Raw genomic sequence first — 14,684 nt, 5'->3', positions numbered from 1 at the left:
AATTACTTTACCTTTGGTATTGGTTTTGCCATACATCAATATGAACCTGTCACAGGTGTACATGAGTTCCCCATCCTGTACACCCCTCCCACCTCCCTCCCCGTACAATCCCTCTGGGTCATCCCCATGCACCAGCCCCAAGCTTCCTGTATCATGTATCGAACCTGTACTGGTGATTCGTTTCATATATGATATTATACATTTTTCAATGCCATTCTCCCAAATCACCCCACCCTCTCCCACAGACGCTCTGCTTTTTAATATGCTGTCTAGGTTAGTCATAACACTACTTCCAAGGAGTAAGCTTCCTTTAATTTCATGGCTGCAGTCACCATCTGCAGTGATTTTGGATCACGAAAAATAAACTCAGCCACTGTTTCTACTCTTTCCCCTTCTACTTCCCATGAAGTGGTGGGACCAGTTGCCATGACCTTCGCTTTCTGAATGTTGAGATTTAAGCCAACTTTTTACTCTCTTCTTTCACTTTCATCAAGAGGCTCTTTAGTTCTTCTTCACTTTCTGCCATAACGGTGGTGTCATCTGCATATCTGAGCTTATTGATATTTCTCCCGGAAATCTTGATTCCAGCTTGTGCTTCCTCCAGCCCAGCGTTTCTTATCATGCACTCTGCATATAAATTACATAAGCAGAGTGACAATATACAGCCTTGATGTACTCTGTTTCCTACTTGGAACCAGTCTGTTGTTCCATGTCCAGTTCTAACTGTTGCTTCCTGACCTGCATAGAAGATTCTCAAGAGGCACGTCAGGTGGTTTGGTATTCCCATGTCTTTCAGAATATTCCACAGTTTACTGTGATCCACACCGTCAAAGGTGTTGGCATAGTCAATAAAGCAGAAATAGATATTTTTATGGAACTCTCTTGCTTTTTCCTTGTTCCGGCAGATGTTGGCAATTTGATCTCTGATTCCTCTGCCTTTTCTATAACCACCTTGAATATATGGAAGTTCCTGATACACATATTGCTGAAGTCTGCTTTGGATAATTTTAAGAATTACTTTACTGGCATGTGAGATGAGTGCAATTGTGCGGTACTTTGTGCACTCTTTGGCGTTGCCTTTCTTGGGGATTGGAGTGAAAACTGACCTTTTCCAGTCCTGTGGTCACTGCTGGGCTTTCCAAATTAGCTGGCATATTGAGTGCAACACTTTCACTGCATCATCTTTCAGGATTTGAAATAGCTGAACTGGAATTCCATCACCTCCACTAGCATTGTGGGTAGTGCTGCTTTCTATGGTCAACTGGACTTCACATTCCAGGATGTCTGGCCCTAGGTGCATGATCACACCATCAAGATTATCTGGGTCATGAAGATTTTTTTTGTACAGTTCTTCTGGGTATCCTTACCACATCTTCTTAATATCTTCTGCTTCTGTTAGGTCCATAACATCTGTCCTTTATCGATCCCATCTTTGAATGAAATGTTCCCTTGGTATCTCAAATTTTTTCAAAAGATGTCTAGTCTTTCCCATTCCGTTGTTTTCCTCTATTTCTTTGCATTGATCACTGAGGAAGGCTTTCTTATCTCTTCTTGCTATTCTTTGGAACTCTGCATTCAGATGCTTATATCTTTCCTTTTCTCCTGTGCTTTTCACTTCTCTTCTTTTCACAACTATTTGAACGGCCTCCCCAGTCAGCCCTTTTGCTTTTTGGCATTTCTATTCCATGTGGATGCTCTTGATCCCTGTCTCCTGTACAATGTCAAGAATCTCCATCCATAGATTTCAGGCATTCTATCTGTCAGGTCTAGTCCCTTAAATCTATTTCCCCCTTCCACTGTATAATCATAAGGGATTGGATTTACATCATACCTGAATCGTCTAGTGGTTTTCCCTACTTTCTTCAATTTAAATCTGAATTTGGCAATAAGGAGCTCATGATCTGAGCTACAGTCAGCTCCCAGTCTTGTTTTGCTGACTGTATAGAGCTTCTCCATCTATGGCTGCAAACGATATAATCAATCTTATTTCAGTGTTGACCATCTGGCGATGTCCATATGTAGTCTTTTCTTGTGTTGTTGGAAGAGGGTGTTTGCTATGACCATGTGTTCTCTTTGCAAAACGCTATTAGCCTTTGCCCTGCTTCATTCCATACTTTAGAGCCAAATATTCCTGTTACTCCAGGTGTTTCTTGACTTTCTACTTTTGCATTCCGGTCCACTATGCAAAGGATATCTTTTTAGGGTGTTAGTTCTAAAAGGTCTTGTCGGTCTTCATAAACCGTTCAACTTCAGCTTCTTCATCGTTACTTGTTGGGGCATAGACTTGGATTACTGTGATATTGAACGGTTTGCCATGGAAATGAACCGAGATGATTCTATAGTTTTTCAGATTGCATCCAGCTACTGCATTTTGGACTCTTTTCAGTGAGCTTGATGACTACTCCATTTCTTCTGGGGGATTCCTGCCCGCGGTAGTAGATAGAATCTTCATCTGAGTTAAATTCACTCATTCCAGTCCATTTTAGTTCACTGATTCCTAGAATGTTGATGTTCACTCTTGACATCTCCTGTTTGACCACTTCCAATTTGCCTTGATTCATGGACTTAACATTCCAGGTTCCTATGCTATATTGATCTTTATAGCATTGGACCTTTCTTCTGTCACCAGTCACATCCACAACTGGGTATTGTTTTTGCTTTCGCTCAATCCCTTCATTCTTTCTGGAGTTATTTCTCCACCGATCTCCAGTAGCATATTGGGCACCTACTGACCTGTGGAGTTGCTCTTTCAGTACCTATTATTTTGCCTTTTCATACTGTTCATGCAGATCTCAAGGCAAGAATACTGAAGTGGATTGCCCTTCCCTTCTCCAGTGGACCACATTCTGTCAGACCTCTCCACCATGACCTGCCCAACTTGGGAGGCCCCACAGCGCCTGGCTTAGTTTCATTGAGTTAGACAAGGCTGCAGTTCTAGTGTGATTAAATTGTCTAGCTTTCTGTGATTATGGTTTCAGTGTTTCTGCCCTCTGATGCCGTCTTGCAACAAATACCAGCTTACGTTGGTTTCTCTTAACTTAGACTTGGGGTATCTCTTCACGGCTGGTCCATCAAAGCACAACCACTGCTCCTTACCTTGGACGAGGTATATCTCCTCACTGCCACCACTCCTGACTTGAAAGTGGAGCAGCTCCTCTAGTCCCTCCTCTGCCCATGCAGCCACCACTCCATGTACGTGTTTATCAGTCCTCATTATTCATTAGAAGGACTGATGCTGAAGCTGCAACTCCAGTACTTTGTCCACCTGATGCAATCAACTGTCTCACTGGAAAAGATCCTGATGCAAGGAAGGAATGAAGGCCAAGGAGAAGGGGATGAGAGAGGATTAGATGGTTGGATGGCATTGGGGATTCCATGGACTTGAGTTTCAGCAAGCTCTGGGAGTTGGTGATGGACAAGGAATCCTGGTGTGCTGCAGTCACACATGGGGTTGCACAGAGTCGGACACAACTGAAAAAATGAAATGAACTGATTGCAATAGGGAGAATGTTTTGAACACAAGTTCTTAAAGTGTCTCAAAATGGAACAGAAAAAGATATTTCATTAACATGGAAGATAAGGAGGGTGCGCAGCAACTATGTGTGTGTGTGTAAGTTTCTGTATGTGTGTGTGTGTGTTTGATGGGGAAAGACGTGGGGATGGATGAACAGACAGCATGATGGAGCAGTTTGACAGGAAGTGTTTCTTTCGTTGTGAGGTGATTCTAGAATGAGCTGTTAAAGGAGTCAGAAATGTCTGTCTGTTAGCTCTTGCTCAAGCGTGGGGGAAATCTGAAGTTCAGAGGAGAGAAGCATGGCTAAAGTTTAGCCAAGCCTAGTCATTGGGTATGTTATGGATGACTGTGAGCACTTGGCCAGTCTCTGCTGTTGTTTACGAGAGGCCAAGTCAGCCCTTCGACAGTATGGTTGTTACCAAAATTGCAAATCCATGTGCTTGATGCAGAATGAGCCCCATCATGCGGGTGGAAGAGTCGGGGGATGCTCATGGAGGGCACTTACATAGGCAGCGTACCAGGAGAAGTCCTGATCTCTCATGGAGGTCAGACTGCCACAGCAGATGACCCAGTATGTGCCCAGAGCCCATGAGGGCCTCACCTGCCCAATAGCATCCCTCTTCAAAAGGGCAGGTATATCAGAAGCTGGGGGAAGTAATCAGCTGTGAGGGACAAAGTGGTCGCAGACCAGAAGGTATGTTTAAGCAGGACAGGAGACGCTACTGATGGTAATGGCACAGATGGCACATTGGAGGTAGCCTGGATCTCTGTAACCAGCCAGCCTGTAGGTTTCCTCCTTTTGTAATTTTTCTAACCAGAACATGCTCCTCTTGGCCCTCTGTGGCAAGGGTTGCAGTGCTGGGATAGGGGAGCGTACATACTTGAGGGAACACAGCCAGATCTGGCCTGACATTCAGGGCTTCTGCTCCAGGAACTTGGGATCCCACCCTGCCCCCATTAGGACAGTGAAAGCCACTGAGGAAAAGGAAGTCTCTTCCTCACATCTGGCTTCAGACCTGGTACCACTGAACTTCCCAGCCATAGGTGCTGGCACAGCCTTAGGAAAGATGTGACTTGTGGTCCATCAAATCCAGTCCCCACCACCACCACCACCCCCACCCCCCACCCCCCCGCTGACTATGGTACAGACTGTACAATGATGCTCCCCCACAAGATCACCCCTTCAAGACCATAATACATAATTGATGCACTTAAATTCAGAGAGGCAGAGACAAATGGGAAGACAGAAGGACTGGTCTCCACTGAAAGATTCAGAGGAAGTCACTTCAGTTTGTCAGTCACGTCTGATTCTTTGCGACACCATGAACCGCAGCACACCAGGCCTCCCTGTCCATCACCAACTCGCGGAGTCCACCCAAACCCATGTCCATTGAGTTGGTGATGCCATCTCACCATCTCTTCCTCTATCATCCCCTTCTCCTCCTGCCCTCAATATTTCCCAGCATCAGGGTCTTTACCAATGTGTCAGCTCTTCGCATCAGGTGGCCAAAATATTGGAGTTTCAGTTTCAACATCAGTCTTTCCAATGAACACTCAGGACGGATATCCATTAGTATGGACTGGTTCGATCTCCTTGCAGTACAAGGGACTCTCAAGTGTCTTCTCCAACACCACAGTTCAAAAGCATCAATTCTTTGGCGCTCAGCTTTTTATAGTCCAAATCTCAATCCATCCCTGACCACTGGAAAAACCATAGCCTTGACTAGACAGACCTTCGTTGCCAAAGTAATGTCTCTGCTTTTTATTTTTAATATAAATTTATTTAATTTAATGGAAGGTTAATTACTTTACATATGGTATTGGTTTTGCCATACATCAACATGAACCTGCCACACGTGTACATTTGTTCCCCATCCTGTACCCCCCTCCCACCTCCCTCCCCGTATCATCCCTCTGGGTCATCGCAGTGCATCAGCCCCAAGCATCCTGTTTCATGCATCGAACCTGGACTGGCGATTCTTTTCATATATGATATTATACATCTTTCAATGCCATTCTCCCAAATCACCCCACCCTCTCCCACAGAGTCTCTGCTTTTTAGTATGCTGTCTAGGTTAGTCATAACTCTACTTCTAAGGAGTAAGCTTCCTTTAATTTCATGTCTGCAGTCACCAACTGCAGTGATTTTGGAGCCTAGAAAAATAAACTCAGCCACTGTTTCCACTGTTTCCCCATCTACTTCCCATGAAGTGATGGGACCAGATGCAATGATCTTCGCTTTCTGAATGTTGAGCTTTAAGCCAACTTTTTCACTCTTCTTTCACTTTCATCAAGAGGCTCTTTAGTTCTTCTTCACTTTCTGTCATAAGGATGGTGTCATCTGCATATCTGAGCTTATTGATATTTCTCCCAGGAATCTGGATTCCAGCTTGTGCTTCCTCCAGGCCAGCATTTCTCATGATGTACTCTGCATATAAATTACATAAGCAGAGTGACAATATACAGCCTTGATGTACTCCTTTTCCTACTTGGAACCAGTCTGTTGTTCCATGTCCAGTTCTAACTGCTGCTTCCTGACCCGCATAGAGGTTTCTCAAGAGGCAGGTCATGTGGTCTGCTATTCCCATTTCTTTCAGAATTTTCCGCAGTTTACTCTGATCCACACAGTCAATGTCTTTGGCATAGTCAATAAAGCAGAAATAGATATTTTTATGAAACTCTCTTGCTTTTGCCATGATCCAGCGGATGTTGGCAATTTGATCTCTGATTCCTCTGCCTTTTCTATAACCAGCTTGAACATCTGGAAGTTCATGATTGACATATGCTGAAGCCTGCTTTGGAGAATTTTAAGAATTACTTTACTGGCATGTGAGATGAGTGCAATTGTGCAGTACTTTGAGCATTCTTTGGCATTGCCCTTCCTGGGGAATGGAGTGAAAACACCTTTTGCATTCCTGTGGCCACTGCTGAGTTTTTCAAATTAGCTGGCATATTGAGTGCATCACTTTCACTGCATCATCTTTCAGGATTTGAAATAGCTCAACTGAAATTCCATCACCTCCACTAGCCTTGTGGGTAGTGATGCTTTCTAAGGCCCACTTGACTTCACATTCCAGGATGTCTGGCTCTATTGTGTGATAACACCGTCATGATTATCTGGGTCATGAAGATTTTTTTTGTACAGTTCTTCTGAGTATCCTTACCACCTCTTCTTAGTATCTTCTGCTTCTGTTAGGTCCATACCATTTATGTCCTTTATCGAGCCCATCTTTGTATGAAATGTTCCCTGGGTATCTCGAATTTTTTGAAGAGATGTCTAGTCTTTTCCATTCCATTGTTTTCCTCTATTTCTTTGCATTGCAAACTGAGGAAGGCTTTCTTATCTCTTCTTGCTATTCTTTGGAACTCTGCATTCAGATGCTTATATCTTTCCTTTTCTCCTGTGCTTTTCATTTCTCTTCTTTTCACAACTATTTGTAAGGCCTCCCCAGACAGCCCTTTTGCTTTTTGGCATTTCATTTCCATGGGGATGTTCTTGATCCCTGTCTCCTGTACAATGTCACGAACCTCCATCCATACTTCATCAGGCACTCTGTCAGGTCTTGTCCCTTAAATCTATTTCTCACTTCCACTGTATAATCATAAGGGATTGGATTTAAGTCACACCTGAATGGTCTACTGGTATTCCCTACTTTCTTCAGTTTAAATCTGAATATAGCAGTAAGGAGCTCAGGATCACAGTCAGCTTCCAGTTGTTTTTCTGACTGTATAGAGCTTCTCCATCTTTACCTGCTAACGATATAATCAATCTGACTTCAGTGTTGACCATCTGGTGAAGTCCATGTGTAGAGTCTTTTCTTGTGTTTTTGGAAGAGGGTGTTTGCTTTTACCAGTGTGTTCTCTTTGCAAAGCTCTATTAGCCTTTGCCCTGCTTCCTTCCATACTCCAGAGCCAAATTTTCCTCTTACTACAGGTGTTTCTTGACTTCCTACTTTTGCATTCCAGGCCACTATAATGAAAAGAACAACTTTTTTGGGTGTTGGTTTAAAAAGTCATGTCCGTCTTCATAGAACCGTTCAACTTCAGCTTCTTCATTGTTACTTGTTGGGGCATAGACTTGGATTACTGTGATATTGAATGGTTTGCCTTAGAAACAAACAGGGATAATTCTATAGTTTTTGAGATTGCATCCAGCTACGGCATTTTGGACTCTTTTGTTGACCATGATGGCTACTCCATTTTTTCTGAGGGATTACTGTCTGCCGTAGTAGATAGAATGGACATTTGACTTAAGTTCACCCATTCAAGTCCATTTTAGTTCATTGATTACTAGAATGTTGACATTCACTCTTGCCATCTCCTGTTTGACTACTTCCAATTGCCTTGATTCATGGATTTAACATTCCAGGCTCCTATGCTATGTTGATCTTTATAGCACTGAATCTTTCTTCCGTCACCAGTCACATCCACAACTGGGTATTGTTTTTGTTTTGGCTCAATCCCTTCATTCTTTCTGGAGTTATTTCTCCACCAGTCTCCAGTAGCATATTGGGCACCTACTGACCTGGGGAGTTCTTCTTTCAGTATCCTACCATTTTGCCTTTTCATACTGTTCATGCATATCTCAAGGCAAGAATACTGAAGTGCTTTACCCTTCCCTTCTCCAGTGGACCGCATTCTATCAGAACTCTCCACCATGACCTGCCCAACTTGGGAGGCCCCAGAGGGCCTGGCTTAGTTTCACGGAGTTAGACAAGGCTGTGGTTCTAGTGTGATTAAATTGACTAGATTTCTGTGATTCTGGTTTCAGTGTGTCTGCCCTCTGATGCCGTCTTGCAACACCTACCGTCTTACGTGGGTTTCTCTTATCTTGGACGTAGGGTATCTCTTCACGGCTGATCCAACAAAGCTCAGCCACTGCTCCTTACCTTCGATGAGGTATATCTCCTAACTGCCACCACTCCTGACCTTGAATGTACAGTAGCTCCTCTAGTCCCTCCTGTGCCCATGCAGCCACCACTCCATGGACGTGTGGTATCAGTCCTGATTATTCACTAGAAGGACTGATGCTGAAGCTGCAACTCCAGTACTTTGTCCACCTGATGAAAAGAACTGTAACATTGGAAAAGATCCTTATGCTAAGAAGGAATGCAGGACAAGGAAAAGGGTATGAGAGAGGATGAGATGGTTGGATGGCATCAGGGATTCAATGCACTTGAGTTTCAGCAAGCTCTGCGAGTTGTTGATGGACAAGGAGTCCTGGTGTGCTGCAGTCCATGGGGTTGCACACAGTCGGACACAACTGAACAAAGGAAATGAACTGATTGCAATAGGGAGAATGCTTTGGACACAAGTTCTTAACGTGTCTCAAAAAGGAACAGAAAAAGATATTTCATTAACATGGAAGATAAGGAGGGTGCGCAGCAAATATGTGTGTGGGTGTCAGTTTGTGTGTGTCTGTGTGTCTGTGTGTGTGTTTGTGTGTGTGTGTGTTAGACAGGGAAAGAGGTGGGGATGGATGAACAGACAGCATAGTGGAGCAGTTTGACAGGAAGTGTTTCTTTCTGTAGCGAGCTGATTCTTAAAAGGAGCTGTTAAAGAAGTCAGAAATGTCTGACTTTTAGTGCTTGCTCAAGCGTGGGGGAAATCTGAAGTTCAGAGGAGAGAAGCATGGCTAAAGTTTAGCCAAGCCTAGTCACTGGCTATCTTATGGATGACTCTGAGCACTTGGCCAGTCTCTGCTGTTTTTTAAGAGAGGCTAAGTCAGCCCTTCGACAGTATGGGTGTTATCAAAATTGCAAATCCACGTGCTTGATGCAGAATGAGGCCCATCAAAACTAAATGTTAGAGTCTGCAACAGGGAAAAGTTTATTACAGATTCATACAAGGATGTGGGTGGATCTTTTCCTAAGAACTCAAAGTTACTGAACGTTTTCAGTTAAGTATATTTAAAAGCAAATGTCACAGAGAGTTGTGGTAAGTTGTTATAGACTTCTTGGTGTCACATCCTTTGTGCTTAAAGTTAGGTCATGGTCAGGTAATAATGTTCTATATATCTCTACCAGATGAATGTTATTTTCTGTCATTCTTGCCCTGTCAAGGGAGGGCAAAGTCTCAAGGCACAACTTTCACCTTAAAATGTCCCATCCTGGATAAACAGAAACAGATCACATTTGGGAGCTCCTTCAGGGCAAGGTTCCCACATTCTGCCCAGCTCTCATCCTTGATGGAGCCAGGCACCCAACCCAATAGGTCCTGTCTCCTCAGGCTGTCCAAGTAAGGAGAACAGTTCTCAGAGACTGAGGCCCAGGAATATGGCCACTGCTAGTAGGTTGCAGAGACAGGGATGTTGAAGAGGTTCACCACTCCTCAAGGCCTGGGCCAAGGCTACTGGAGGGCCTTAGTGAAGGCTCTGAAGCACTACAGGATGTCGTCCCCAGTCTATTCCCTGGGACCTCCAGCTCACCCAATGGCCCAACGCTGGGTGATCTCCAAGCCCTCCAAAAGAATGCCTGAATCTGCCTCTTCTCTCACTTTCCAGCTGATGACCACCACACCACCCTTCCTTAATCACTTCCCCATTACTCCCTTCTTGACAGTAACTGGGGGGCAGGGCCAATGGTTTTGCTGACCAATAGCTGAGCAGGACAACGAATGGTCACTCATTGACAGTTGGCTGCTTGCCAATGGGGCCATCTGAGGCACCAAGCAAGGCTGAGCTACACCTGTTGCCTAGGAACAGCATGGGTTGAAATAAAGCACATCAATAGCTAACTGCATAGGGCTGTGCTCACGCTGCTCTGTTACATTGTTAATAGAATAAGAATCACTGTGAGCTTAAGGTTTGTCAAAGTAGTTCTCAAGGTGGGCTGGCTTTGACATTCTTGTTGGCTTTGAAATATTAGATATAATATATGTGGCACATGCAATCATGTGGCAGAAGTTAGAGGGGCATATAAATAAGCACTGCTTACTGGCATGCCTGGGAATATAAAGAAAAGAATGATGTACAAAAGTTAAAAAAGCATGTGAAATCAAAATGTGTGGTGGGAAAGGAGTCAGTCAAAAAGATTAAAGCACACTGAACCCAACGTATCCTTATGGAACAGAGAAGCATGACACAACCATAAGCAGGTAGCCATGGCTTTGCTGTATTACTCCACAGTCTGTTACTAAGCAACAGGTCATACCCACAATTGGACAGTACATCGCTCGGCCCTGCCAATAAGCAACCAACTATCAGTGAGATACCTACTGGTATTTCTCCTGCTCAGCTATTGGTCAGCTCCACATTGGGCCCTACCTGATGATAACTGTGAATGAGGGACCACTGGGGAAGTGATTCAGTCACGAGACAGTGGTGCATTGGTCATCTGACTTTTGTCTTAGATCACCTTTCTTTTTTTATTTAATCGGAAATGTATTTCTAGTAGATGGGTCAAGTTGAGTTTCCCTACTCAATATGAGAGTTGAAGTGTCCCAAACAATATTAGTGGAGTAGACATTTATGACTTTCTTTGCTCTGATGTGTAATTTTGTGGAGACTGTGTATAGACTTTGGGGCAACAGACTGAGGATTCACCAAGTCTTTGGGTCTCTAAAGCTCATTGGAATAGCAAAAACATCCAACCTGTTCTTAATTACCTTTTTCCATGTTAAGTGCTTGCTCTTAATTTCCTTAAGCCCCTCAAGAACCCCCACTAGGAAGGGGGTGGTCGAAAGTTGAAATAACTAGATGACTCTGAGGAACAGATTTGGAGTGAAAAGTGTTTGGTAGAAGTTCATACAGGGATGGAGGAAGGAGGAGTGTTGAAGGGGGACATATAAGTCCAAGAATAAAGGTCACTGAACGAAAGTCTGAGGGTCATGAGAAGAAACAACATGCCCCTGAATCACCACTCTCCAGAGTCAGACACACAGAGGTGTCAGGGGTGAGAAAGTTGTATCATGGCCTCCCTCAGCATCCACTAACCCATGTTGATAGGCACAGTGGTACATTGTGATGTCTAAGACCCCAAAGCCACCATTGGCTGGGGGAGTGCCTAGCTGACCAATCAGATTGAACCGTGTGGCTCCTCATTGTCCTGAGGAGGTATATATAGAGAGGTCAGAGGCAGAGATTCTGGGTTAGGCCATTTAATGCTATCATCATAAGGTAACCAGGAAGCCACGGCAGCCAATAAGAGGTCCAATGCAGTGTGCTTCAAGGGTGAAAGGACGAAAGAAGAGCCTTTGTCCGCAGAGGTACAGAGGCAGTGTGAAGGTAAGATGATTCCATCTATGCTCCCCACGTTCTCCATTGACTTTGCTTCCCAAGACCTCTACACTGCCCTTCCCTGCCACAAAAGCCCTCATCAACCCACTTCCCTTTTCATGAAATCTCCCTTCCAACTCAGACATTATACCCTTTCCTCAAAACTAATACACTTCTCTTGTCTTTCAAGGGACGGAATATGTCCATGAGGGTCAGAAGACCTCTGAAAGGAACCTTGGGAAAGAAAATCCAATCATATGCCACTCAGTCTAAGAAGGTGAAGAAAACAAGAAAACCAAACTGTTTTTTCTGTTCCTCTGCACGTAAGAAACTGAATCAAAGCCGAAAAGGGTACCAAAATATGAGGCAGAGTCAAAGAAGGAGGCAGAATCAAAAGAGAAGGTAAGCTCAGCCACCGCAGAATGAGAGACCCTGAAGAAGTACAAGTTGGGCAGCCATTAACTGAATAGAAAAGGTCAGTTTAAAATGTGTCTCTAGAGGTCTGCTTTCTTAGAAATGGCCAACCAGGAAAAGACTGACTTTCACACTAACATACTAAACTGATGGCTGCAATTAAAATACACATCAAATGGTGAAAAGATGATATTTGTGTGTGTGTGAATTTTCTGATGGGAAGGGAGGGAAGGAAGCAAAGAGGTGAGCACCTGAGTCGGGAGGGATGTGCGGTCCCAAGAGCTGAAGGAACAGACCCTCAGATCCCCAGTTAGCCACAGAGTAGAGGTCTCGACTGTGTCAGGAGTCTGCACTGAAGGTGAATAACCCTGCTTAATAATTGATTTCAGTGGCAAGGAGTAGTGGTGCGGTGTTACAGCCATTGTTTCAGGTGTCGAGTGACATTAGGGTCTAGATTGCCAGAACATAGATGGGAAGACAGCTCACATGGGGATGGTGAATGTTATATTTCCCCTAAAGGAGGAAGGCAGAAATCACCTCCTGGCCACTTAAATCAGAACTGGCTTTGTTGCATCACTCCCCTATGCTTTCAGCTAAAGGTGCTCAGGAGGCACAAAATGCGGATACAACTAAAACCTACAATTGGCACTCCCAAAGATTAAAATTATGTTTGGAGTGATGAGACCAAATATCACTTAGGCCACTGTTATCCTAAGAAATTTGTGGGAGCAGTGTTTTCCCAAGGGCAGGGCAGTGGTGGTGGCCCAATCCTCGTGCAGATGACTAACAGGATCACGACACACAGATAAGGTTTTTGGGTGTGGGACACCATGCAGTTTGTGGGATCTTAGTTCCCTGACCAGGGATTGAACCGGTTCCCCTTCTAGTGAAAGCATGGAGTCCTAACCACTGGACAGCCAGAGAAGTCAGCACAGAGACTTTTGGTAAAATATTAATATAAGAATGTGTAAAAGCTGGTCTTATATTTATCACCATCGCCTAGTATTTCTGAATAAATAAAGTCGTAAAACATTCTTCCCCAATAAACTCTTTTGTTAGTCCAAGTTCTACCAGTTTTCAGGGTTTAAAAAGAAGAGTATTGAATATTTTATTTGGTGTTAACTTTAATTTTGAAGTGTTTGAATAGTTTTAAGGGCTAGTCAATCAAATATGGAGATATATAATGCAGAGTCTCTACCAGAGGAATCCTGTGTTTTTTCAGAAAACATTTTAGAAAGAATTAAAACAGAGTTTCACCATCAGCATCAAAAGAGTTGAGTTCAGATTTTAAGTCAATGCTAAGGTATCTTTTATCTGGACTGCAGCTCCCTAGTTAAATCTTTCTGGCACTTTAAATACTGAGAGACACAGTTGATGATTCAAAGTCAGTCACTGAATGTGATTTAAAATCATTAAGAGTGAAGGAGACCCTAGGTTTGTTGTCCTTTCAAAGGAAGTGGGAGCACTATCAACCCTGCCTGTTAAAATTAGTCAGGTAAGCATCTACCAGGATGATATGGACAGAGAGACCTTATAGGTGGGTGCTGTGATTCCAGATCTGTATATATTATCACCATTTAACACTATCACACTTTAATGACCTGTTGCAGGACTGACTGAAATACTTGCTGTTAGGGGAAGGTAACAGATTGCTAGGCCTGGAGAGCTGAATGTGAAAGTTGCTCAGTCATGTCCAAAGGTTGGTGACCCCATGGACTCTACAGTCCATGGAATTCTCCAGGCCAGAATACTGGAGTGGTTAGCATTTCCTTACTCCAGGGGATCTTCCCAACCCAGGGATCAAGCCCAGGTATCCCACATTGAAGGCAGATTCTGCAGCAGCTGAGCCACCAGGGAAGCCAAACAATTCTAGAGTGGGTAGCTTATCCCTTCTCCAGCAGATCTTCCCTACCCAGGAATTGAACTGATGTCTACAGCTTTGCAGGCAGAATCTTTCCCAACTGAGTTATCTGGAAAATCCTGAGGTGGACCAAAAGTGGAGGTTAGAGGGCCTTGTTTCCAAAAGAAGAGCTGGTATATATTTTAATATCCTTGGATATGCTGCCACCTTGAAGGAAGAATTGAGGATGCATAGAGTTTAAAAAGGACCAAAGACTCTTAGGGTTAAAAGAGAAAAACATAAACACTAAGTCATGAGTTGAGAAAGGGCATATCCATTTAGATCAACAACAATAAATCAATATCAGACGCCTGTAGCTCTCCTGGAAAAGGACAGTATATGGTGATTCAAACATGACAAGTCCTATTGCAAACGCTGTGTTATATGGGTGTGGGGGTTTGCTCATTAGCACTCACAAAGAGTAGTAGACATTCTTTATACTTCCACTTATACAGGGTCGCTAGGAATAGATTCCAACTGACCTCTCTAGCTGTGGTCATAACAACTTCTATTGACTGATACAATGATTTCCCTAAGACCTTCTACGTTCCTCTATGCCTGTTTCCATCCTATCTTCTGTGACTCAGAAACTAGCAACCATCTGAGGCCAGCCTAATGGTCACCTCCCAAGGTAATGTTCT

General features: G+C 43.8%; 1 pseudogene; it reads left to right on the top strand.

Annotated features, from left to right (window-relative positions):
- The window catches only part of LOC139182028 (craniofacial development protein 2-like), a 55,016-nt pseudogene extending 52,627 nt beyond the window's left edge, over positions 1–2,389 (top strand).
- Positions 2,390–14,684: the final 12,295 nt, after the last annotated feature.

This window comes from Bos indicus, unplaced genomic scaffold (assembly GCF_029378745.1).
Source record: "Bos indicus isolate NIAB-ARS_2022 breed Sahiwal x Tharparkar unplaced genomic scaffold, NIAB-ARS_B.indTharparkar_mat_pri_1.0 scaffold_63, whole genome shotgun sequence".
Taxonomy (NCBI): Eukaryota; Metazoa; Chordata; class Mammalia; order Artiodactyla; family Bovidae; genus Bos; species Bos indicus.
Note: the sequence above shows the minus strand (reverse complement) of the source record. Positions and strands in the feature narration are given on the sequence as shown.